The sequence below is a fragment of the Crotalus tigris genome, unplaced genomic scaffold, assembly GCF_016545835.1.
Source record: "Crotalus tigris isolate CLP2741 ecotype Arizona unplaced genomic scaffold, ASM1654583v1 scf7180000023815.240080, whole genome shotgun sequence".
Classification (NCBI taxonomy): domain Eukaryota; kingdom Metazoa; phylum Chordata; class Lepidosauria; order Squamata; family Viperidae; genus Crotalus; species Crotalus tigris.
The window spans coordinates 56,966-84,671 of record NW_024100204.1 but is presented as its reverse complement, the minus strand read 5'-3'; the positions used below and the strand labels follow the sequence as shown (position 1 = coordinate 84,671).

Genomic DNA, 27,706 nt, shown 5'->3' with positions numbered 1-27,706 from the left:
GTGGAGCATTTGCTGAGCAGCTTTTACATATTACAACCATCATGGAGAGCAGCTTCTGTGCAGAACCTTTCAAGTGGCTTCCCATGTGGCAGAGGGAGCAGGACAGCTGCCTCCAAAGAACACAAAACGAAGCAATTTCTTATTTAAGGCTTTCCAAGGGGTTTCCCACATCGTAGCTGTAACTGAAGAATACGTGGTGACCCACAAGACTTAAGCAAAGCAATTTTTCTGTTGGAGCAAAATTTAAGAGTTGATTTGTGCAGTTCATAACTATCCAACATAAACAGACTGTTTATCCTATCAACCTTGGCCAGCACCATTTTACACTGGGATATTTTTTATGTAACCTAATTATGCAATACTTGGGGTATCATTTCTTTTTCTGAATAATGGGACCAATTGTAACTTCCCTAACTTTCAGAGGTAATGTGAATTACTAATTACTTTTGTCGGTTTTTTTTGTAGATGAAAGGCAGTCCTTGTTAATTAGAAAAGTATTTCCTGATGTGTACAAAAGTAGCATGAAACATCTTGATTAAAAACTGCATGTGTTAAAACTACTGGGAAGTTTTGCTTCCTCTGTCTAAGAATTTATGCTTTCATCCAGACAGTTTTTAGGAGCTCTGGCTTTAATCGATTTTCATGTAATTGCCTCTAGATAAACCTCATGCTTAGAAGCTTTGTTGCTCCTGGAGAATCTGAGTATACAAAATATGGTAAAGATAGTACAATTGTGCCATTTGGAGATAATTCCTTGGGAAATGCCTTATGGAGGGAGATTGTTGCCAAGCAGCTAAAGCCTATGTCAAAGCTATAAATATTGGAATAAATAAATAATGCAACTACGTGTCTGGGGAATACAGAACAGGCTTATAATTGAATGGAAACAGGCTCAAGTAAAGCATTAGTAACTGTTGCACTCCAGAGTGGCAAGGTCGATTTGCACTTCCATGTTTTGCTTATTAATTATTGGTGTGTGTTATTTTTACTTTGCAGAAAGGGCTGTAATACTAGAAGGCTGCATATGTGCAGTAATATGGATGGGTTTGGGAACTAATGGTGCAGAACAACTTTATGGCCATGAAGGATTGGATTTAATGGATATTCACCCAGCCATAACTTCTATCTGATCCCATGCGAGCCTGAAATGTTTCCTTTTATTCTTGAGGAAAGAGAGAGAGAAACGTAGGTACTACAATAAGCAGAGGTTGCTACCTGAACAAGGACACTTTTTTTGTCAAGTTAGATCTAAGGTGGTTGACACCTGACAGTCTTAGCAAGCAACACGTTATCCAGAACATATAATAATAATATTGAGCCACAGCTTGTTAGGCAAGTTATATTGGTTCTGACATTTAGCTCTTGTCTTTTCTGACTCAGATGTTGCCTTTTCTCCCTGGTTTTTTTTAACTTTGTTTAAGCACATTTCCAGCTGTATATCAATAGAGTCTGGTTAGCATTTAAATCCATAAATATTCAGTTGGAATTTTGCTAGTAGCAGTTCAGGGCCAAATTAGATCATAGGAGAAATGTGTGAACACATTTCAGGTGCTCTTTTAAAAAAAGGCACGTAGTGATTTCTAGCGTGTATAGTACCAGTGTAGGCAAAGATTTATATTATTGACTGTTGCTTCCTACAAAATAGTAGAATTTTTTTTAAAATATACTAAATAACATGTCCATCTTGAAATTTTTCTTTCATGTTCCAGGTTGCTTTATATGTTATTTTATGTGGAAGAACATTAACCATATGAGCTTCCATTAGAACTTTGAACATATAGATTTACTAGATCATTGAGAACTAGGCCTAAGTTGGACTCTCTTCATTATAAAAATCAGCATCTGCTAACCTTTTTTAACTCTGATGTGTCATGTAGAGCTTACACCTATTTCTGAAAACCTGTTTCCCCCTTTTAAAAGTCTTCTTGACTTTTGTTCTAGATAGGTTTCTCCAGGCTTGGTGAGATCACATGTGCAACCTCTGCTGGGCTGTTCTTATCCTTCTAACTCATATTCCAGTCTACTGATTGAACAACAGTGAACTTTGCAGTAACACTCTATAGGTGTCAGGTATGAGGTGGACAAATGGGAAACATCTGACTTGAAGTATGTATCCAGATTGAGAATCTTCTACGTGACTTTAGGAAAATGCTAAATTTAGCAACTAAGAAAATTGTTCTCTGGATCTGAATTTGTTTCTAGCGTCATGCTTGTACGTGTTGTTTGTCTATGTGACAGCTTAGGTAAAGCCATTAACAAGTTATACCAATAACTTATGAGATTCTCCATAGAGAATCAGAATGCCTTTTGAAAAAAAAAAATCCTGACCTTATTGACTGTCTAAAACCTTCCGTTCTTCTCCTGAACTTTGCTGCTTTCAGCACTGTCTACAAATACCTGTTTATTCACTGTCTTCATAGTTCCACAAAACTATAGCTTTGCTCAGAACTACATTAGTTGTCCTAGTTTAGGGTACAAGAATATTTACTTTAACTGTTGTTGAGCTGTGGAAATTCAACAAGTGTATAGATTATACCTTTTTGCTTTGTTTGATGGAAATGGTGCCAAACTAATTTGCTTTCTAGACACATTCTTTTTACTTAACATAACACTTTTGAGATTACCTTTTGTAGCTTGTTTGCACCATATCTGAGAAGACTAAATAGCTATTTTTCACCTTGTTGTGAGGTGCTCTCTGAGCTTGGTTGTTTTCTTGCAGTTTCTTTACCCAAACTAGGTAACATCACCAGTGCTAATAAAAAATGGGGTTTGCTCTCAGTTTCTATTCTAGTGGCTTGCCCTATCAGTGTTGATGGGGATGGTCTTAGTCATTCTTTGGTTAGGCTGTTTACTGCTGGCTTGTTTGGCAGTTCCTTGATTGGTCCACTGATATTGGTGAAATATATTTACTTCTTGATTGTTGGTCTGATGTTATTCATACAGTTAATCTATGTTCATCTGGATGCTGATTGCTGGTGGGGAGGTGTTTTGATCTTTTTGTTCCCATTTTGGATTGTTGATTGTGTCTTTTCCACAGTATGTAATTATTGATTATGTCTATGTGTCTATTGGTGGCTAATTTGTGCCAGGCTTCTAGAAATTCCGTAGCATTTTTGGACTTTACTTGGTCTAGGATAGTCACAGTTTCCCAGTTGAAACTATGGTTAAGTCTCTATATGTTTTGAAATTAAAGAGTTTTCATCATGTCTTCTGACTGCTAGTTGATCTTCATGGATGCATTCTTCCTGGCTTCTGCCTGCTTGTCCTGTATAGTAGCTGTTGCAGTCATTACGCTGTGTGGTGTATGACTCCTGTTTTTGAGGGGGGGAGGGGGAAGAAAACAACAAAGCTCAGAAAACATCAAGGACCCCTCATTTCAACCCTGCGTCCCAGGTATATAAATTCTTCTTTCCTTCTAAGTTAAAGACTATTCTATTTATTTTCCTACATCAATGGGCTTTTATATTATTTAACTAATCCATTGTTCATTGTGTGCATTAAAAATAGATAATTTTTTTGCTTTTGTCCGTTGATGACAAAGTTTGTTCACAAAGGTTATTCACTTCTTAAGCTTCATATATGCAGTGTTTTAGTCCTTTCTAAGATACTCTTTTTTTTGAGATACATGGTACCGGTATATGCATTCCCATATGAATCTTTCTTCTGGGAACTAGCCATAATAATAATAAAAAAATTGATTTATGAAATGTGGCAGCAGCTTTTGCTATCAGATCAGCTTCTCCTTGTTTTTGCTACTGATAGGCTACAGAATGATAACAGTTGCATGAGAAGCATTTCTGATCTGTTAAAAAATATCGAAGAATTTCCAAAGAATCCTGTATGAATTCTGGGCAAAGAGATTACCTTTTTTCCCTTTCACACATCATGGCTCATTTTCTATGAACATTTGCCTTGCTTTAAAAACTTCAAGTAGTATAAGTATGTGTTCGTTTGTGTGCATGAATATATCTTTATAAAGGTAAAAGTATAGAGTATGTGAATATATATGGGCAAAACATTTTTAATGTAGTATTTAACAATGCCTTGGTCCCTCTTTTAAAAATATGCAAAGTATTTCCACTACTGTATTAATGGAAGAGTTTGCTAAATTTGCACACAATGTGATAATATTCTGTGATTAAAACAATAGCAAAGTCTAGTGACTTTAGAGAAAGATTGAATCAGCTATCCAACTTCACATGTAGATTTTCTAATGCACACATGTTAAAAAGAATGCATATATTACAGTAATTTTAGATGGTTGTAAGGGAAGAGATTATGACAACTGCTGTCATTAAAATGACATTTGTTCCAAGGAACAGATGGTGCTTGGGTGGTGACAAATGGATTCACACTTTGGGTGTGATTCATACATGGCATTAGTTATTGAACAATAAAATATCAGGGAGACTTTTGAACCAATACAGTTACAATTATGTTTTAAAGTTAATATGTGTATTTATAATAGAAGCATGCTGATGCCTTGACATAGCTGAATGGTGAGTCTTTTTTAATAGTCATATATAAATATCAGACTCAGATAATGTAGTCAAGAATCTGAATACTCATTTGGGCGTAAGATCATCAGATTAGTAAACATGGGTAGTATTTGATGGGGAGAAGCACAGGCCAATAGACATAACAGGCAGTTTTCCAGGCAGGAAAAGACTCATACCTTGTTGGAGGGTTCATCCCTGATCAGTGAGAAAAGAGACTTGTAGCTCCAACAGCAGAGTGTTAGACGACAGCTGACAGCTCCTGGAACTCATTCCATTTAGCATGAATGTCCAGTCACTTCAGCAGCCAATTTTTGAAAGTCCCATTAGAAACTCTACAGAGTAACTGCAAGTGTACGGCATGAAATCTGGTCATAAATGCTGTGAGCAGAAGGGAAATTGCCTTCAAGATGTTTATGACACTTCTAGGAAGTCTACGGCAATTTGCTGTTAGTCTGCTGAGTTGCAACTAGCAGTGTAGCTTTATAAAATTATATACAGCAACACAACAAAGAATAAACTCGCAAATCGCAGGAAAACTTAACAGACCAGATCCCTCATGATCAGGCCTCATCTACACTTAGACTTACAATAGGATGAAAAATTGAAGTAATTACTCTCCCTGTAATATCTGCTTCGGTGTTTTCAAAATTGTTAACTTCCAGTCTAAAGCAGTCACAAGTATACACTGATTTCATTGTTGGCATTTTTCTTATAGCTGGAAATAAATGGAATAGAATATTTAATGAAGTCTCTTAGAGGTCATGCTTTTTTATATGATGGCCTGTCATACCAGATTTGCAATTTAATTTCCTGAAAACCATTTCAATTTTGCCAGTTTAAAAATTAGTCACATTGACAAAGAACATTTAGCTCTGAACCTGGAAAATTCCAGTCATTTATGAATCGTTTTTTTTAAGCTTTGAGATTCCCATTTCACTCCCCCCCCCCGCTCGCTCACCCCTGGCTTTGAGATTCTCTCAGCTGATGCTAAACTAGAAGCCTTGCTGTCAATATTTCAAGAACACAGGGAGCCTTCTTGCAGGAACTAGAATAGCAGTTAAAAAGAAAAATGTAGCAGCTGCCAAGTGTCAGCGCAATCCCTGTTTTCAACAGAAGCAAGGTTCAATATTTGCACCATTTTACCCCTCCTGGGTCACACAATTAGCTAAGAGCTTCATGATTTCAGTTGAGAGGAACACTGACTGCTTGTATTTGTTTATCAGTCTGGTCTCGGGCTATTTGCTTCTGACTTTGATAGATTTAGCCCTTATACCTGGCATATTATCTTTTTCTGTTTCTTCCTCTGTAATACTTTTTCCCAAAATTTTGTTCCATCATTTTGTTTTTCCATGCCACATTCAAGCAGCAGATTCAGTGAGGTGGACCAGTGTCTGGGGTTTCCTGTTGAGCTCTGTTATATTTGAAATCTGTCCAATTCATGTCTGGTCAAAAGAAGTCATGAGAACAAGTTAAGACCCATGTCATTAGTGACCTTATCATAGTGATGAAAAGTGTCCATTCTCCAATATGAAAGGGGTTCTAGGCTCCTTTGGGAGAACAAATTTGTGGCCCAGAAGCCAACATATTATATTGCCAGTGGTAACTACTACTTCCCGTCAATCAATTACCTCCCTGAGGTGCAGTGGCTCAGTAGCTGAATGTTGCTGGAGAAGGTCTGTGTTCTGGCGGTTCGAGTCCTAGCACCGCATGATGGAGTGAGTGCCCATCACGTACTCAGTTTCTGCCAGCCTAGAAGTTCTGAGGCATGTTACATGCAAGTAGATATGGAATGGAATGGAATCAGACAAGTGACTGTCCAGTCTCTTCTTAAAAATCTCCAGTGATGGAGTGCCCACAATTTCTGAAGGCAAGGTATTCCACTGGTTAATTATCATCATTGTCAGGAACTTTTTCCAGCACAGGAGATGAAGAATCCACCAATGGGTTTTCTCTGTCTTCCTGCCCAATCAGATCAAGTCAGCCAAACTTGCCATGCCTGTCCTGGACTAGGACCTCCCAGTCTCGACTTGATCTTCGCCCAGGACAGACATGGCTCATAGGCAGGTAGATTAGAGTTCCATTGGTGGATTTTCCATACTCCCACAGTCTCCTGAGCAGCGCTGGGATCAGCGCTGCTTCAGCTTGACTGCTAAACACCTTTACTCCCCTCTACATACTCAGGAAGAACAGAGGCTTCCGTTCTCCCTCCCATCCCACAGACAGCACTGGGCACAGCGCTGTAGTGTGTCCCTCCCTCCTCTCCCTATCAGGCCTCCCTTTTGTCGGAGCTTGCAGCCGCGGCTTAGGCAGCCGCGCGATGGCTGGATCAGGTGTTTCCCCCTCACGTGCGGCTCCAATTCTTCTCTCCCTCAGATCAGGCCTTGAGGGGCCTCTTTTTGTTTTTTGGGCTTTGCGGCTGCCATTTTGGTAGCCACTTGCTTATTTACTTCACTGGATAGCTCTTTAGCTAGGCGTGCGGGTCGGATTCACCCCTCTTCTCTGCCAGTCGCTTGGGTGAATCAGCCTGATTGATGCTGATTTTGTGGACTGCGTGGCCACTGCCGTTTCCCCAACTAGGGATATGATGGGGGGGGGGTTCTTCTCTGCTGTTCCCAGACACTCAGTCTACTCTGGGGGCTTTGCACAGTGGGGTGGGCCAGCTTCATTCTCCTCCACATTCTGCTTAATAGGCTTTGCTTAATTCAGCACAGGGGAGCTAGACCGGATCGCAGCCACCATTTTGAAAGGCCTTCATGATTGTATCACTGGCCTGTAGGCCCGTATAGTCTGTAGCTCTTTGGGGATCACAAAGGGGTTCCCCTGAAAGCGCTTAGGGTTCTCCTGATGGAGAAGTGCCACTTCAGACTATACACATTTTTTTCTGGAGCACAAAAGCCATTGGGCCAAATTTAGACCCCAATCTGGTGTCTCCCTTCCTGGCCACCATTTGGCCGGCTGTGCATCGGACTGTGGTCATCACACGAGTGATTTTGCTGGCAACACTGCGCATCCTACGAGCAGGCTGGCTGTCGTCACCTCGGTGACTTCGCCGCGGATGTAGACATGATCGGACACCAGGATTATTACTGGTCCGGTGGCCAGGGAGGCAGGGCGATCATTAACATCCCCTGCCCTTAATTCTTACCCAGCCAATCAACCCACTGCCAGGGTTACCTCTCAGCACTCCTGACATAACTCTCACCAGGATGGAGGACAGCATGGCCTCCCAGCCCAAGGACCCCTCACCTCCATCCTCTAGTCGAAAACGGCACAGGTCTTCCAACCAGGAGGTGGCAGGTAGGATCATGGCCAATGCCATTTCCGGGAGGAAGCCCTCCAAATTGGCAGAGAAACAGGCCAGCAGGAGACACCAGGCTTTGGAGAAGGAGTTCTCCAAAGCACAGAAGCAGGCCAGGACAGAGGCAGAACAGGCTGAGGCCTTGTTCTTTGATTTACCACTGGGGCCCTCAACCTCTGCCCAGAGGGTCTGGTCACCTGTGGGAATTCCCTCTCCCCCTACTTCTCCTGGACCAGATCAGGGCTCCATCATTCTCCAACTGCTATCAGTACTGTGGGTCCCACGTTTGGCTCCTGAGGTCACCTTCACACCTACGGCTGCGGGACTCGGGGTAGCCAAGTTCGACACCTTCCCCTCTGTGATTCGCGTTCAAGCTCTAATTGCTCAGGCAGTGGACCGGGCACTCGCGGCCAGGTTATCATACATACCCAGGGCAGAATCAGTGATATCCCTTCCGCCATCCCACCCTCCCCAGTCGGCACCAGGGTACCACGGGCCTCCCTCCCTTACGCCTGCAGGCAGTCCTTTCAGTCAGGAGCAAGCCCCAACAATACACAACCCCCCATCCCTTCACGGCCAGGCAGGATCGCCTGGCTGATAGGTCTGGTTCCAGACCCAGACAACAATACCAGGGCACGTGGCCCTTTTGGGGGGGACATCCTTTCAGGTGGGACTCTCTCAGGTGGTCCCTCTCATAGGGGGCAGGTTGTCCCTCTTTGCTCACCAGTGGGAGGTCATCACCACGGACGCCTGGGTCTTACACACGATTCATCATGGCCTGTCCTTGGAGTTCATGTCCAGTCCACCATGTCGTTTCATTTCTTGCTCTCAATCAAAAAATCCTGCAAAGAGGGGCCTCATGCAAGAGGCCATTTGTCATCTTCTGGACATAAGAGCCATAGAACCAATGCCGGTAGGTCAAAGAGGAGGGCGATTCTACTCCATCCTCTTTGTGGTTCCCAAAGCCTCGGGAGGATGGAGGGTGATTCTAGACCTCAAGGGTCTGAATTCCCATATTGCATACCAAAAATTCAAGTTGCAAATGTTCCAGTCCATCTTGGGAAGCATAAGAAGGGGAGACTTCCTAATGTCCATAGACCTCACGGAAACGTATCTCCACATTCCCATCCTTCCCGACCACCGATGGTTCCTAAGGTTCAGTTATATGGGCCATCATTACCAATACAGGGCACTTCTGTTCGGACTGTCTTTGGCTCCGAGGGTGTTTACCAAGATCCTGGCAGTGCTCGCCGCACACCTGAGACTGGTGCCGGTACACATCCAATGCTACCTGGACGACATTCTAATCCAGTCGTTCCTCCCGGCCGCCCAGTGAGATCTCAGATTGGTGATCAGGGTCCTTCAGGACCACGGGTTCTTGGTAAACTTTCAGGAGAGGCAGACAGCTCCCTCGACCAGGCTCTTACATCTAGGGATACTGTCCCAGGAATGTCGGGACAGTATCCGGGACTTGGTCCTCAAAATATGCAGGGAATGGGTAGTGACGTTGGCCGTTCTTTCCCAGTTACTGGGAAAAATAATATCGTGCATAGCGATTATACCCTGGGCCAGATTATATTCCAGGAACATTCAGTGGTTTCTGCTCCCCTTCCAAAGGTTGGGCACCAGCTCCTCCAACCAAAGGGTAAGGGTCCTTCCCCAGACCTTGCGATCTCTCAAGTGGTGGCTCTCTCCAGTGGGTCCTCATTCAAAGAGCCCGCTTGGCTCACGCTCATGACAGATGCCAGTCTGTTCGGTTGGGGAGCGCACCTTCAGTCACAGTTGGCTCAAGGGTGGTGGTCCCGGTCAGACATGAGCATCAACTGGTTGGAGCTCAGAGCCATACATTTGGCTCTCCGTCACTTCTGCAACAGGATTGCGAGGCAACACGTGCTGGTCCTTATGGACAACATGGCGGCAAAGGCCCATGTGAACTGGCAGGGGGGTACCCGATCATGGACCCTCATGACCGAGGCCCAATTGTTGGGCTCCTTGGCAGGGACCAACCTTGCCTCCATCAGAGCTGACCACATCTTGGAGGTGAACTGACAGGCGGACCTCCCATCTAAACCTGGACCTCTTCAGAGAGATCTCCGACAGGTTCAGTCTACTGATTGTAGACCTGTTCACCTCCCCAGCGAACACCCAACTGCTGAGGTTCTTCTCCCATTTTCCATCCCTAGAGACGGAGAGAGTGGATGCTCTTCGGGTCCGTGGCCGGAGGGACTGCTTTACGCATTTCCCCCTCTCCCTCTTATTCCGGCGGTCATCCGCAAGCTTCTACAAGAGAGAGCGGAGGTTCTTCGCGTGGCCCTGTACTGGCCACGGAGGCTGTGGTTCGCCAACCTTGTGAGCCTCTCCAGGTCTCACCCATAGAGGATCCCTCCGAGTCATGTCTCGCTCAGCCAGGGGGTACTACATCATCCAGAGCCCCAATGGCTTCAGTTACCTGCCTGGCACTTGAGCGCCAGATCCTAGCCCAGGAGTCCTGCTCACCAGGTGTCATTTCCATGATCCAGGCCTCCTGTCGGCCTGCGACCAACTACATTTATGATGCCACATGGAAGAATATCTGTCAGTGGTGTGCTAGACACCATCTGACTATATTGGAGTTGACACTTCCAAGGATCTTGGACTATCTATTAGAGGGTCTAGATAGGGTCTTAGCACCTAATACGATATGCAGGCAGGTTGCAGCTCTCTCTACCGTGCTTACCTGTGATACCTCAGTAACTCTAGGTCAACACCCATTGATACGTTCATTCATCAAGGGTGCCAAAAATACAAAGCCCGCTGTGGTGCATAGGTATCCTTCTTGGGAACTGCAGCGGGTCCTACAGGCCCTTACCAGACCACCATTTGAAACTCTCAGGATGTGTGATAGACGGTCCATGTCTATCAAGGTCGCCTTTCTGGTGGCAATTACATCTGCCAGGCGGATAGCTGAGTTGGCGATTCTTTCTATCAGGGATGACTTATGCATCTTTCACTGGGACTGGGTGGTCCTTCATTTAGACCCTATCTTTATCCCGAAGGTTAACACTCTATTCCACAGGGCTCAGAAAACCATTCTTCCAGATTTCTGCCCTGATTCGTCTCATGACCTGGAACGGCAATGGCATTCTCTGGATGTCTGCAGGGCACTCCGTTGCTATATCAAATGAACGGCTGCTTTCCGCACGTCTGAGGCCCTCTTCCACCTATCTTCCAGGGGTCGGAAGGTGTCTGCCTCTGTGATTGGCAGATGGATCAGGGCTTGCATTGCGGGGGCGTAGCAGTCCGATTCCTTGCCGGTTCCACGTCGTGTCACGGCCCATTCAACGTGCAGTGCGGCTACCTCTGCAGCATGGGCCACTCAGGCGTCCATCGAGGACATTTCCAAGGCAGCTACATGGTCTTCACATTCGCCATTCATACAGCATTAACAAATTGGGCAGGTTTGCCTCTGCTGAGGCCTCCTTCAGTAGGAGGGTCCTCCAGTAGGTAGTATCTGGGAACATGACACCAGACCTGAGTGCTTCCCTCCCACAGGGACAGTGAGGCTTTGGTAAGTCCCATTGGTGGATTCTCCATCTCCTGTGCTGGAGAAAGGCGTTGTCTTACCTGAACGCCTTTTCTCAGCACGGAGATGGAGAATCCACTCCCACCCTCTCAGGTCGTTTAGGCCCAGGATTAGGTTCTGGGAGCCAACACGTCAAACTGTCAGTCAGTGGCTTTGCCCTCGTCAAGACTGGGAGGTCCTAGTCCAGGATGGGTGTGGCAAGTTTGGCTGACTTGATCTGATTGGGCAGGAAGACAGAGAAAACCCATTGGTGGATTCTCCATCTCCGTGCTGAGAAAAGGCGTTCAGGTAAGACAACGTCCCTTCTCCTTAATTCCAGGTTGTTTTTCTCTTTGATCAATTTCCAACCATTGTTTCTCGCCCTGCCCTCTGGTGCTTTGGAGAATAATTTGACCCCCTCTTCTTTGTGGCAGCCTCTTAAATACTGGAATACTGCTATCATATCACCCCTGTTTCTTTTTTTCTTTAGACTAGCCAAACCCAAGTCCTGCAGCCGTTCTTCATATGTTTTAGTCTCCATGCCTTGGATCATCTTAGTTGCTCTTCTCTGAACTTTTTCCAAGGTCTCAACATCTTTTTCGTAGTATGGTAACCAAAATTGGTTGCAGTATTCCAGGTGTGGTCTCTCTAGGGCTTTATAAAACAGTACTAATACTTTGTGTGATCTTGATTCTATGCCTCTGTTTATACAACCCAGAATTCTGTTAGCTTTTTTGGCTGCTGCTGCACACTACTGGCTCATAGTCCACTAGGACTCCTAAATCACTTCAGAGTGAGCATCAAGATTTGCAGGGTCTGTACTTTTTCCCATTGGGACCATGTTAAATTCCTTAATGATTTCTAAAATCTCCCCCCCCCCCGATGTCTTTTCATGTGAAAGACTTTTTGTTTCAGAAGAGGGTGGAGATGGAGCATCTCCGGAGAGCACTGAGTTGCGGTATCCCTCATCAGTGGGTTATAAGTTTGAGGAAATTAGGATCCAACAATATCTTGATAGCCAGACCAGAGAAGGGTGGAAACTGAATGTTCAGCACAATGCAAGCTGTCAACCTACAGCAGCTCACAATTTTAGCTGCAGTCTGCATTTAAGCCTTGTATCTACTCATCCACAGGCATCTGCATAGGGAGGTGAGAATGGAATGTGTCATGAGACAAATGATGTGACTAATATTGTTGCCTCAGATACTCTGCAAGTGCAAAATTGCATCTTTGATGTGATAATATCATAATGCATGTGTCATCATTTTTATGTTGTGATTTTTAGAGATGTTGACATACCTAACCAATGTTGTTTATTAGCAAAGATCATTATTATTGTTATGTGTTGTCATATAGAAAAAATAGAAGAAGAAAAAAAGTTGGTCCTAGATGAACTTATCACTTTTGTGTCAATATTCTTAAAAGATCTAACTTTGAGCTTAAGGATTGCAGATGATGAAACAGTTCATTTAATTCATTTTATGACATCTACATAAAGCACAACTTTCAGCTAATCATTCAGCGGTTGATATTATTCAGAATATTACATTCCTCCTGATATTGAGACATGGTGCTGCAGTGGTTATAATGCAGTATTACAAGCTAACTCTGCCCACAGCCAGGAGTTTAATCCAGATGGGCTCCAGGTTGACTCAGCCTTCCATCTTTCTGAGATCGGTAAAATGAGGATCTAGATTGTTGGGGCCATATGCTGACATTTGTAAACCATTCAGAAGGTGCTGTAAAGCACTGTGGAGCAGCATATAAACCTAAATGTGATTGCTATTGTCTGATGCTCTTGCTGTAATGATGAAGTCTTTGTGCCAATGCTTCCAACTTTGCTTGTATTAATGCTTCCAACTACTGCATTCTATTCATTCTGCACTGTATTTTAGTATGACAATATCCTGCTATTGGAAAATACTTGAAATAGAATAGAAGAATAGAATAGAGCTTGAAGGGATTTTGGAGATCTTTTAATCTAGCCCCCTGCTCAAGCAGGAGACCCTATATCATTTCAGACAAGTGACTGTCCAGTCTCTTCTTAAAAACCTTGAGCGATGAACACCCACAATGTCTGAAGGCAAGCTGTTCCACTGGTTAATTGTCCTCACAGTTAGGAAGTTTCTCCTTAATTCTAGGTTGCTTCTCTCCTTGATTAGTTTCCAACCATTGTTTCTTGTCTTGCCTTTTGGTGCTTTGGAAAATAAACTGACCCCCTCCTTCTGTGGCAGCTTTTCAAATACTAGAATACTGCTATCATGTCCCCCCTAGTCTTTTTTTTTCTCTAGACTAGCCAAACCCAAATCCTGCAACCATTCTTCCTATGTTTTAGTCTCCAGGCCTTTAATAATCTTAGTTGTTCTTCTTTTTCCAAAATCTCAACATTTTTTTTGTAATATGGTGACCAAAACTGGATTCAGTATTCCAGATGTGGCCCTACTAAGGCTTCATAAAGCTGTACTAATACTTCATGTGATTTTGACTCCATGCCTCTGTTTATACAACAAAAGATGGTATTAGCTTTTTTGGCTGCTGCTACACATTGCTGGATGTTGTGATTGTCCACTAGGACTCCAAGGTACTCTCACAGTTACTGTTTTTGAGCCAGGTGTTGCCTAATCTTGGGTGTTGGCTATTCCTCCCAGCTTAGTGTCATCTGCAAATTTCTATTCCTTCATCTAAGTCATTTATGAAGATATTGAAAAGTACTGGGCCTAAGACAGAACCTTGTGGTATCCCACTACTTACTTCCCTCCATGTAGATGTAGTACCATTAATGACTGCTTGTTAAGTATGGTTTATCAGCCAGTACAAATCCATCTGGTGGTGATGTTGTCTGTCCCACATTTTTCTAGTTTACCAAGAAGTAGGTTGTGATCAACTTTGCCAAATGCCATGCTGAAGTCTAAATATATGTCCACAGCATTTTGCTGGTCTACTAATTTAGTCACTTTGTCAAAGAATAAAATAATAATAATAATAATAATAATAATAATAATAACAACAACAACAACAACAACAACAACAACAACAACAACCCCCAGTGAGACACTACCTTGACGTGGTTGTGGGGCTTGTGTACTCTGAGGAAGATGAGAGCTATGCCAGAGGTTCAACCATACTGGACAGGTCTCATCAGAGGAGTCAGACAAAGAGTGTCTCTCCCATAAAAAATATGGTGAGACGTAAATTTCAGAATGCCATACCTGCTCGGATGTCGCCCGGGTTAACAAGGTCCGCGCTAGATATTGGAGTTCCTGGATATCTGGTGAAAAATGGGTTACAGGACTCAGGACTGTTGGCTGAGCAACCAGGGCCAGCAGCTGCAGAACTACTGGAAGAAAAGGTGTTTACCCGTCGCAGATACACAGTGATGGAAAACAAAGAAATAATGATCTGTTACTACAGATCAAGTCCAACAAGAAGAGGATATCTAAAACGAATGCACCAGTTCTGGAAAGAACAACATCCAGAATCAGAAATAACAGAACAGAGACTAGCAGATCAACGCCGATTTATAATACAAAATAAAGTATTCACAGAAACAGAATTGGACGAACTGCAAAGGTTTACCCAGGGCAAAGAAATCAAAGCCTTACCAGAAGTAATTCAGAATGTAGAGGCAAACCAGGGGGAGTTGGCAGTGAAGAAATCCAGCAGAGATATACAACTGTTCTCATTTGGAAACCAGGCACCTCTTCCTCAGGAAGAACAAAACCCTCTAACTAAAGAAATAAAAGAATTGAAACAAAGAATAACTGAGCATCTAGAACAGCACAAAAACAACAGAATAAGGTTGCCTGCATTGAAGCTTGTTCCAAAGAAACAGCTAGCACAAGCATTAAAAGATGCAAATACTGCAATATCAAGTATAAGTACCAATTCACTGCAAGAAACAAACCAACTAATGTACAGCACAGCTGCAGTTATAACTGAATACCTGGGATGCAAAATCAACAAAGAAGAAAAACAAACAAACAGTGCACCACAAAAATGAAAGGTTAGACTAGAAAATAAGATCAGCAAGTTAAGATCACATGCAAGCAAGCTAGAACAGATGAAAGAAAAGAAGCTGAAGAACAAGAAGACCAAAGAATACCTAATCAAGACATACCATTTAGAAACAAGGAAGATCAAGGAAGCACTGGAAATAATAAAGCAACAAATAACAGCTATAGCCAGGAAAATCAGTAGATATGAAGCTCGAATTGCAAACTATAGGCAGAACCTCCAATTTCAATCCAATCAGAAATGTTTCTACCAATCCATCAATGGAGAAACTGCAAGGAATCAGTCAGTACCTGACAAGGAAGAAACAGTGCAGTTCTGGAAGCAGATATGGGATAACCCAAAGAAATACAACAAGGATGAGGCTTGGTTAAAAGAGGTGGATGCAAATAAAACAGAAGTTGAAATGAAAGAACTAGTAATAACAACAAAAATGGTAGAAAAAAGAGCAAGGAAAATCAAAAATTGGTCAGCACCAGGTGAAGATGAACTGCATGGGTTTTGGTTGAAACATTTAACTGTTATACACCCACTCATTGCCAAGCAGTTCAACAATATACTACAAGGAGGAGAAATTGAAAAGTGGCTAACAACTGGGAAAACCTACCTAATAATGAAAAATCCAGCAAAAGGGGCAACACCAGGCAACTACAGGCCAATTACCTGCTTACCAACAACTTCCAAATTGCTAACTGGTGTGGTAGCTGATGCAGTACAACAGCATCTAGTTGAAAACAATCTCTTTCCACCTGAGCAGAAAGGAAACCGCCACAATAGTAGAGGAACAAAAGATCAACTCCTAATAGACAACATGATCTTGGAAAACTGCAAGAAAAGGAAAATCAACCTGAATGTGGAATGGATTGACTACAAAAAGGCATTTGACTCTCTGCTACATGACTGGATAATCAAGTGCCTAGAAATAACAGGAGTCAGTAGAAACATCAGAAAAGATCGATGGCACAATGGAAGACACAGTTGCAGATCAATGGTGAGAGACTGGGAGAAGTTAATATTAAGAGAGGAATATTTCAAGGAGATTCATTGTCACCATTACTATTTGTTATTGCACTGTTTCCTCTGTCAACAATACTGAATAACTCAAGACATGGCTATCAAACATCAAAAACATCTACCAGACTATCCCATCTCCTTTACATGGATGATCTGAAGCTGTATGGAAAAACATCATCTGAAATAGAATCGCTGCTCAACACTATCCGTATATATAGCCAAGATATTGTTATGGAGTTTGGCTTGGACAAATGTGCCACACTTACTATCAAACAAGGAAAAGTAGTGAAAACTGAAGGAATCAAGATGACCCACGAAAATAACATTAAGAGTCTGGATGAGGAAGATTACTACAAATACTTGGGTATCCTTCAAGCTGACAACATCAAGCACACTGAAGTCAAGAAAAAGATTAGAGGTGAATACATCAAGAGAGTGAAGAAGATCTTAAAGTCCAAACTCAATGGAGGAAATACCATAAAGGCAATCAACACCTGGGCAATCCCAGTCATTAGGTACACAGCTGGAATAGTGGACTGGACTCAAGCAGAACTAAAAGCAATGGATAGGAAGACCAGAAAAATAATGACAATGAATCATGCCCTTCATCCACGCAGTGACATTGACAGACTTTATCTACCAAGGCAAATAGGTGGGCGTGGAATGCTACAAGTACATCAGATGGTTGAAGAAGAAAAAATGGCTTTGGAAGAATATCTGAAGAACAATGATGAAGATGCACTGAAATTAGTATATCAGGAAGGCTTACTGACTACTGGAGAGACCAAACTGGCCTACAAGAAAGACCAAATGAAGAACAGAATAGAGGCATGGGAAGACAAGCACTACATGGCCAATACATGAAAAAAATAGCTGGGAAAGCAGATATTAACAAGACCTGGCAATGGCTAAGAGCAGAAAAATTGAAGAAAGAGACTGAGGGATTAATTCTGACTGCACAAGACCAAGCCTTAAGGACAAATGCATATAAAGTCAAAATTGAGAAGACAGCAACAGACAGTAAGTACCGCCTCTGCAAAGAAGCTGAAGAAACAGTGGACCACCTGGTAAGCTGTTGCAAGAAGATTGCACAGACTGACTACAAGCAGCGGCATGACAAAGTAGCAACAATGGTGCATTGGAAGATCTGCAAAAAATATCATTTGCCTGTAAGCAAAAACTGGTGGGATCATAAAATAGAGAAAGTCATAGAAAATGATAAAATTAAACTGCTCTGGGACTTCAGAATTCAAACAGACAAGCACCTGCAACATAACACCCCAGACTTAACAATTGTCGATAAGAAAGACAAAAAAGTCTGGATAGTGGACATGGCAGTGCCTGGAGATAGCAGAATAGAAGAGAAAGAACTGGAGAAGATAACAAAATACAAAGACCTACAAATAGAAATAGAAAGACTGTGGCAAAAGCAAGCAAGGGTAGTACCAATAGTCATAGGCTCCTTGGGTGCAATCCCAAAACAACTGGAGCACCACTTGAACACCATTGGCATTGACAAGTTTGCCATTAATCAATTGCAAAAGGCGGCCTTACTAGGAACTGCTTCCATCCTGTGACGATACCTGTAATACCATCAAACATCCACATATGCCTATCCCAGGTCCTGGCTAAGGACTCGATAGGTAGACAAAATGCCAAATCCAGTCTGAACATCTGGCTGACTGTGCGATGATCCATAATAATAATAAAGTTGGAAGGGACCTTGGAGGTCATCATGTCCAACCCTCTGCTCAGGCAGGTAACCCTATACCATTTCGGACAAATGGAAGTTCTTAAAAACTTCCAGTGTTGGAGCATTCACCGCTTCTAGAGGCAGGTTGTTCCACTGGTTAATTGTTGTAACTGTTAGGAAGTTTCTGCTTAGTTCTAGGTTGCTTCTCTCCTTGATTAGTTTCCATCCGTTGCTTCTCGTCCTGCCTTCAAGCACTTTGGAAAATAGCTTGACTCTCTCTTCTCTGTGGCAGCCCCTGAGATATTGGAACACTGCTATCAGGTCCCCCCTCGTCCTTCTCTTCATTAAACTAGACAAACCCAATTCCATCGACCTTTCCTTATATGTTTTAACCTCCAATCCCCTAATCATCTTTGTTGCTCTTCTCTGTACTCTTTCTAGAATTTCAACATCTTTTTTATATCGTGGTGACCAAAACTGGATGCAGTATTCCAAGTGTGGCCTTACCAAGGCATTGAAGAGTGGTATTAATACTTCCCGTCATCTTGATTCTATCCCTCTGTTAATGCAGCCTAGCACTGTGTTGGCTTTTTTTGGCAGCTGCAGCACACTGCTGGCTCATATTTAAATGATTGTCCACTAGGACTCCGAGATCCCTCTCACAGTTACTACTATTGAGCAAGGTACCCCCTATACTATACTTGTACATTTGGTTTTTCTTATCTAAATGTAGAACCTTACTTTTTTTAACCATTGAATTTCATTTTGTTAGATAGCGCCCAGTATTCAAGTCTGTCCAGTTCCTCCTGTATCTTAAGCCTGTCTTCTGGAGTGTTGGCTATTCCTGCCAGCTTGGTGTCGTCTGCAAATTTGATGAGTTCCCCATTTATCCCCTCGTCCAAATCATTGATGAAGATGTTGAAGAGCACTGGGTCCAGAACAGAGCCCTGGGGCACCACACTACACACTTCCCTCCATGTAAATGTGGTTCCATTGAGTACCACACATTGACTACGGCCGGTCATCCATCTGATGCTGTCTAACCCACATTTTTCTATCTTATCAAGTAGTAGGTTATGATCTACTTTATCAAATGCCTTACTGAAGTCCAAGTAAATTATATCCACAGAATTCCTCTGATCTACTAATTTTGTCACTTGGTCAAAGAATGCAATAAGGTTTGTCTGGCATGATCTGTTTTTGACAAACCCATGTTGGCTTTTAGTAATGAGTTGGTTTGCCTATAGGTGTTCGCTGATTCGTTGTTTGATTATCTTTTCCAGAATCTTCCCAGGTATTGAGGTCAGGCTGATAGGTCTGTAATTTCCTGGATCCATTTTTTTCCTTTTTTGAAGATGGGAACTACATCAGCTCTTTTCAGTTGAAAAATATAGTTCAGTGGTTCTGAGATCACATCTGCCAGTTCCTTGAGCACCTTGGGATGTAATCCATCTGGTCCTGGTGATTTGAACTCGTCTAGGCTGGACAGGTGCTCACTTACCATTTTCTTGCCTATCTTAACTTGTATTTCTATTCTGTTTTTTATGGCACTATTTTTGATAGGTTGGTCTGCTTTTTCCTTTTGTGTAAAGACAGATGTGAAAAACAAGTTAAATAGTTCTACTTTCTCCCTGTTGCTTGTCACCTTCTTGCCACTTTCACCCACTAATGGACCAATTCATGTTGTCATGTTTCATGGTGTTTTTATTGTTAGCTGCCCAGAGTCCTGCGGGAGTGGGGCGGTTTATAAATTTTAAAAATAAAATAAAATAAATCATTTCCTTCACTTTTTTCTTGTTTTTTACATGTTGAAAGAAGCTTTTTTGTTATTTTTGACTTCGGTCGCAAGCCTTAGTTCATTTTGAGCCTTAGCTTTCTTCACTTCATCTTTGCAGGCTCAGGCTATTTGCTGATATTCTGACTTAGTTATGTGTCCCTCTTTCCACTTTCTATACTTGTCCTTTTTATCTTTCAATTTATCAGAGAATTCTTTGTGCAGCCATGCTGGTTTCTTTTGAGAGCTGTTATTTTTCCTGTTTGTTGGTATTGTTGGTAATAAGATTGGTAAGAAGATTGGTTTGACATGATCTGTTTTTAACAAACCCGGGCTGGCTACCAGTTATAACTTTATATATTTCTAGATGTTCACAGATGTTTTTTAATTATTTTTTCCAGTATCTTTCCACAAATTGATGCTGGCTGCTTGGTCTGTAGTTTCCTGGGTCTTTTTTTTCCCCTTTTTTTGAAGATGGGAACCGTATTAGTTCTTTTCCAATCTTCTGGTAGTTCCCCTGAGCAGATGCTCCTGAGATACCAAGGCTATATGGCTTAAGCAGATTTCTGGCCTCTACCTACATTGATGATAGGTATGATGACCACTTTGGTGTAGTGAGCATATAGAACTGTAGTATGATGAATGGAAAGAAAATATGGTCCTATGGTTCCAATATGGAGAGAAACAGTTTCTTGGGCTTATATTTAAAAAGATTTGTTCAAGATGAACAAATGTGGCAGGTAACAATTTGTCATTGCTGAAGGCAGTCTCTTAAGATTCTGGGTCTCATTGTTTTGATTTGATCTATTAGATTGGTTATGGCTGCTGACTCCATAAAATTCTGGGTGGCCATTGCCCTTATAAAGGAGGCTGTTTCCTTGATGTACAGTGGTAGCCCAGCTTATCATTCCTCTGCTTCATAAATCTTATAAAAATATTATTTCCATTCTTGTGAAGAAGGATGGGGGAGGAGGAAAAGATCCAACAAATATATGCAAATTATTGTACTGGAATAGATAATTGTATTGCCAAATCTAATCTGAGACACTTCTGGAAAACCATGGAAAAAAAGCTTGCTTTTTCTTGCCCATTTTTTTGTCTAAGGCACGGAGATGCATTATGTTCGATTCTGAATAAAATGTAGAGGTTTTAAATTTCCAGAAGAATGCAAACTGTATAATTCAACCTGAGTGTCATTGATTGAATTTTACTACAGGCCATTACAACTTAACTAGCCTACCTTGTTGAATTCCTAATTAAGTGGCTGGTTTTTTTACTCACTGTTCTGCCTGATGAATGAAAGTATTTAATATGGCTTCCCCCACCCCTTTCCAGAGCTCTAAGCCTTTAACAGCAGTGGACAAATTAGGGATATAACAATAGGAATTTGATATGCACAAAAAAGCAAATCAGTGGGATCTGTCATAAATGACATGATGTGGTATAGATGTTGACTAACTGGTGTTCTCTCTCTGCCCCAAAACACACTTATGTTTTTGATATTTTACATAGTGAAGAACACCTGTTTCTGAGAGTTGCACATAAAAAAGCCTTTTATCTTTTTTTAAAAAAAGTTTACGTTAAGGTAATTCTCCTTTTAAATATATTAGAGGGAGTTGTAAACATATGCATTGTTAAGGAAAATCATGAATGAATATGGATGAGGATTTTTATCAAATCTTTAAAAACATTTGTTTAAAAAGAACTATTTAAAAAAAAGAGAAAAAAGCATTTGCACAGACATTCAGTTTAGACACATCTCTACTTAACAGATACAGACTTCCCCTTCATTCTTCCTTTATGCCAGTAGGCAGAAAAACTTTCTCTACTAGCAAATAATAATTTATGTAATTAGTAAGCATCAAATCCTCATTCACACATAATCTTAACCATAATTTGGTTTATTTGGTTTCATATTAGAATGTTGAATGAACCCAACATTGCATGAGTATGTGTGAGGAACATTTTCTAACTTAGTGTTTTGCAACTCTATAAATTGTGATTTATTTTTCATTATAAGCCCCAATCAAGTGTTTGTAACCCTGGAATGGTAACATGAAATTTGCTAGTGGTTTCATTCAGGAACTCAGACATTCTCATCTATGTCAGACACCTCTTATTGTAGCAGTCTTATTGATTTAACTTCAGGGGAAAATACTCTTGAGCCAATTTGTGTTTGTTTCCTGCTGCTTGATTATCAGCGATAGACATAGAAAATAGAACCACCAGACCAAAAGCAGAGTAAATTGTTATGGAGAAACATTTGTCAGAAGAAACAGAATGAACCCAACTTGAGATTTAAAACAGGAGAAATGATTTAGGATCAAATTAATAGGATTGTGTGTGTGTGTGTGTGTGTGTGTGTGTGTGTTCATAATAATTGAATGTATTGACATAATCAGAAGACATAATCCCACCATACAGACACATACTGCATAATAATCAAAGAAAATCCAAGGATAACATATATACAAATAAATAAATCATGGGTGGGCAACTGTGGTCCCTTTGTGATCTGTGGACGTTGAAGTCCACAGGTCATAAAGAGACCATAGTTGTCCACCTCTGAAATAAACTAACTTTCATCTAGTAATTAGGACTGGTTGCATAGGGACTCCTTTAATCATGTTAATCTATGTTGTAATTTTAGGATTCAGTATTCAGCTTTAGAATACTTTGTTGGCCAAGTGTGATTAAACACACATAATTTGTCTCTGGTGCAAGATTTGGCATGAAGTATTAAGATACAGAGTCTTCTGCCATTGACTTCTGTATTAATTAAACATTATTCTGTATTTAGAGTGTATACATATTTGTTTATGCATATAAGGCGTGCACGCACACACACACATACTGCACACATGTGTACATGCAATGAATTGTTATTTGTAGTAAGCTACAGGGCCTTTTGCAATGCCGTTGGAGAGGGCAGGAAAACTTCTCATTTCTGCAGTTTAATGTAGCATGCTACGTGATGAAAAAACAAAGCAGCCAGTTTCTGGGTAGTTCCTTCATTGCTTTTAGAGTGGCTTTTGATTAATCATCAGACAACTCATCTGCCAAGGCACTGCCAGAGCAGGAGATAGTAAAGCTCAGCAGTTCGCAATGTAATGAGTATTGTCCATTATCCCAATAACTGGGTTAATTCCGGTGCCCCATCAGTCATTTTTCCCGTTTATAATTTCCAGGTCATTTTCACTTTCTAACCTTCTCCTTCCCTTTTCTGCTTAATAATATTGCTTTGCTAATAACAGCTACCACTCAGACTCAGATGGACATATTGTAATGAAGATCCATCCCAGCTTATTTATAATGTGCTTGGTTTTGGGTTAGGATACTGCATGAACTCAAACGCTATAGTTTCAAAGATGCGGTTTATAGGTTAATGTTAGAGAACCCCAGCCTATTATGATTAAGTCAATTAAAGAAAATGGCATAATGCAATGAGGGAAAGGAAATGGAGCACAGAGCAGGATTGCTCTCAAGAAGAAGCAGGTGCACTGCATGTGCCAGCCTTATTGAAAACAATCCTGCTCTGTGCCTCCGTTTCCTTTCACTCAGAGCAGGGCAACCACATTCCTTCACTAACCTCCTTTCCAGTTCTGTTCTCCATGTGCAGGGCAGCAAAACAAGTTTGTAGGACTAAAAAAAAAAAAATCAATCTGACCTTCCAACTTCTCACACAGAAAAAAAAAGATCTCGCAAAGTTGGAAGATCTGATTGAACTTTTTTTTTTACCGGTAGTCCCACAGGTTTCTTTTGTTGCACTGCACGCGGTGGTGGAGAACGGAGCTGGAAAGGAGGTTAGTGAAGGGAGGCTTTGGGGAAGTGAGGGGAGATGGGGAAGGTCTGCTCTGGCCACTGCTGTCTCACTCCGCCATCATCAGGGCTCGGAGGCTGGTTTTTGCCAGAAAAACCCATTTCTCAAGACCCTTCCTGATGAAAACAAGCCTCTGGACGAGCACACCTCACTCTTTGGCTCCATTTTCGCCAGGGAGGGGCTTGAGAGCCACAGAGCAAGGTGTGCTTGCTCCGGAGGCTTGTTTTCGCCAGGAAAAAGCCATTTCTCAAGCCCCTTCCTGGTGAAAACAAGCCTGCAGAGCAAGTGTGCCTCACTCTTATTGAGAGCAATCCTGCAAAAACAAGCCCCCAGAGTGAGCGCACTTCTCTCTGTGGCTCTGTTTTCGCCGGAAAAGGCCATTTCTTAAACCCCTTCCTGGTGAAAACAAGCCTCCAGAGTGAGCACTCCTATTGAGAGCAATCCTGCGAAAATAAGCCTCTGGAGTGAGCGCACTCGCTCTGGAGGCTTGTTTTTGCCAGGAAGGATCTTGAGAAATGGCTTTTTCTGGCAAACACGGAGCCAGAGAGCGAGGCATTCCTTTTCTAAGCGTGCATTTGCATGCAGACGGAGCTTCCAATTTCCCCAAGGTCTCCGTCTTGGTGAAAATTGTTCCGGCAGTGGCTGAAAGGAGTTGGGGGCGGGAGCATACACTGCAAGAGTTCAGGCTCCCATTCTCTGCAAAAGAGGATCAGTGCCTGAACTTGCGCAATATTAAGGGCACCCAGGAGCTTCCATTGACTCTCCTCTCTTTCAAAGGCAGAAACCGCGGCAGAGGAGACAGATCTTTTCGAGGTGAGTCTGGCGCAGCAGGAAGGGAGGGGAAAGCATGAGGTATCTTAGTGAGTCGGGGAGGCTTGGGGGCGTATTCCATTACTAGCCCCCCCATAGCCTTCCCCACCCTGAGATACCTCATGTGCGCTTAACAAGCTGCGTGCATCTTAACGAGCAAGGGAGTGATCTTGTTCGAGGTACAAGATTCACTCCCATGAGTTTTCGAGTTACGAGTGGAATGGGCAGGCTCCATTACACTTGTAACTCGAGGATTACCTGTATATGAATACTAAACCCCTTTGGGTTTATGACAGTTCAGTTTTAATAAATAAATAATTACCGGTATTTAAAAATAAGATAATTTTGTTAAAGCATGTTTGCAGTTATCTTCATCCATAAATTAACATTAAGTGAATTAGGAAATTAAGACACAGCTAGACTGAAATCTTTTGTTGCAAATATTTTTCTTTTGAAATTCAGTCTAGGTCTTCCTGCTCATCAAGATAACACAGTGATTAATCACCAGAATTATTATTATTATTTACTATAGCCAATTATATGCTGACTGGTTCATAGTAACTTGCATAATAATACTTTGAGGTTGGATTTAACCACTCAAGGTTCTGACTACCATTAGCCATCAAACATTTTTATTTTTACAAAGGAGAGAATTCCAGTCATTAAAAAAATAGTAATTGTAACATCTATGGAAATATATAGAAGCAGAATTTTCAGAAATATATTCATTACATCTTTCAATCTATTCCAGATTTTTGGTCTAAGAACTATTATTTATACTGATATTTTGAGAGCTTTAGTCTGTTGTTTCTAATTTAGAATAGTATATTAAGTATTGGTTTTTTATTCAGAAATGCATTATTGTTAGATAAGTTTTATTTATTTGGATAATTATAAATTTTAAATGAGACTTTTAGGTTATTTTAGTTCAGAACTTAAATAATTTACTGTATTAAATTATTAGAGTAATTATGATATCCAATTCTATTATTTTGTTATAGTGCATGAAAATTAATATTATTATGAAGAAAATATCAGAATATTCTTTTAAAGGATCTGAAAATCTGGAAGAGTTAAAACTTGTCCAAAAAACCACCCTTTGAACTCTGTGAAGGAAAGGCATAGTATACATTTCATGAAACAGAACAAAAATATGTTTTAATTCTGCTGGTTCTCATCATTTGATCATTTTGATTGTGGTTCCTTAGTAAGATGTTAATAGTAGACTTTGAGAACTGGACTAACAATTTGAAAACAGTAATATATTTGATGCCTATCAACAGCTTAATAAACCTTCTGTTTGTGTGCCTTATATTTTTATGACTGAAGTTTTATGGGCTTGATGAAGCCTATTGGTATGAAGAAACAGACACATAGTCTTATTCATCATTTCTAGCATAAACTATGTGTGAAATATCTTCCCTTAATTCAGATTGGCAATTATATTAGCTCCGGTAATCTCTAATTATATTAGAAAAACAGAATCTGGAGAAACTTGTTCTGAACATGTGAAGACTTGAATAATACAGACTAAATTTATTCTGACTCCCTATGTATTGATGTCTGGAACAATTTAAATAGCTTTTCTCTCCAGACTCCAAAACCACCTTTCAATTATTCCCAATATCTCATATCTGTTAATTATATTGTTTCTCTTTGAGAGACCTCATGGGACTTTGTGAAAACACAGCAGATAAGAATTCCATTTACTTTCCTGTATGATTTGATGTGCTTTTGCAGAAAAAAAAAAATCTGTTTTCTTCAGTGCTGCCCTTTTTTGCTTAGGCAGTAGTGCTTGAGGCAGAGCATTTCATGAAAGATTTATGTAAAGCAGGGGTTGTTCTCTGAGGCGGTAAGAGAAAGTTGTGTTATAGCATGCTAATGCAGAGTGTGTTTTGTTCCAGTGCCTTCTACAGCATAAGTTGGCACAGCCCAAAACTTCATGTTAGAGACGACAACGGTGGCTGTTATTCCACCAATGGTATTTGTTCATTTTATTACAGATTAGAAAACATACAAATACGGCATTAAGTTTGTAATTACACAGACTTTATATTATCTTTGTATGACATTGAAAGGCAGATTTGTGGATATTTTTTGCAACGTATTTGGCTCCATGGTGGATATGAGGTTCAATGGCTGACTTGAAAATACTTCTTGATTTTGTAATGGTGCCTGAAGAGGAAAGTAGATAGAAAAACTTTACTTCTCTGTTGTAGTTTTGTTGAAATCTCTCTTTCCCTTTGACCATTGCTCCATGCCGCAGGAGTTTTCCTTAAGGATTAATGGCAGCTGCAGGTTACTGCATGGTATTTTGTTTTTAAAAAGTCTTCTTAATCTGAAATTCTTTAGTCCATTTTGACACCAAATTTAGACCATAGTCCACAGAGTCCCTAGGTTTGAGAAAATAGCTTACAAAATGAATTGACATTTTATCACCTAAAAAGGTAATGAAATATAGTATCAAGGTAATTGGCTAGTTATGCTGTGGTAGGTAAGACTTTGATCTTGCTTTTTCTATCAATTTTCAGCCCCAGCCAAGCCTTAGGGTCATCTACCTGCTTGTACCATGACAATATGTCTTCACAGTTCTTTCCATGCCCTCAAATGTTTTGGAAAGTCTGGTCCTGATCTTATCCAGCATCCCCAAAATTCATCTTTGGTAGCCATTAGAGCAGTCTTATCCACTTTAGCGATGATAAAACACATCCAAAAACAAGATGAAAGATATTTAGAGTATAAAAAGTTAGGGACACTTTATACAGCACTGGCAGAGAAGAAGAAGAAAGGGATGGTGGTATATATTAAAGAAGGGATAAATCCAATTTATTCAGATCCAAAAGGAAGAACTCTAATGATAGAAATAAAGCAAGGGCATACTCAAATCTTGTTGATAGTTATTTATGCACCTAATAAAAATCAGAGGGAGTATTATAAGAAATTGCATGAAAAGATAATTGTAACAGGACATAGGAATATATGCATTGTAGGTGATTATAATTGTTATTGTTGTTAATTGCGAAGTCGTGTCTGACCCATCGCGACCCCATGGACAATGTTCCTCCAGGTCTTCCTGTCCTCTACCATCTTCTGGAGTCCATTTAAGTTCACACCTACTGCTTCAGTGAATCCATCCAGCCATCTCATTCTCTGTCGTCCCCTTCTTCTATTGCCCTCAATCTTTTCCAGCATTAGGCCCTTCTCCAGTGAGTCCTTCCTTCTCATTAGGTGGCCAAAGTATTTGAG

The 27,706-nt window shown here is 41.2% G+C and overlaps 1 protein-coding gene across 8 annotated transcripts in view; it reads left to right on the top strand.

Annotated features, from left to right (window-relative positions):
* LOC120298223 (ras-GEF domain-containing family member 1C-like) overlaps window positions 1-27,706 on the top strand; it is a 93,119-nt gene that overhangs the window by 9,437 nt on the left and 55,976 nt on the right. The window contains exons 1-2 of one of the 8 annotated variants that reach the window (XM_039321703.1): window positions 22,964-23,018; window positions 24,428-24,463. The exons of 5 other annotated variants lie outside the window; for them this stretch is intronic. The gene's annotated coding sequence lies outside the window, so the exon portion shown is untranslated. Of the gene's footprint in view, window positions 1-22,963; window positions 23,019-23,545; window positions 23,634-24,427; window positions 24,464-27,706 lie in introns of those variants that run through there. 2 more of the 8 variants (XM_039321705.1, XM_039321702.1) reach the window with 2 other exon arrangements.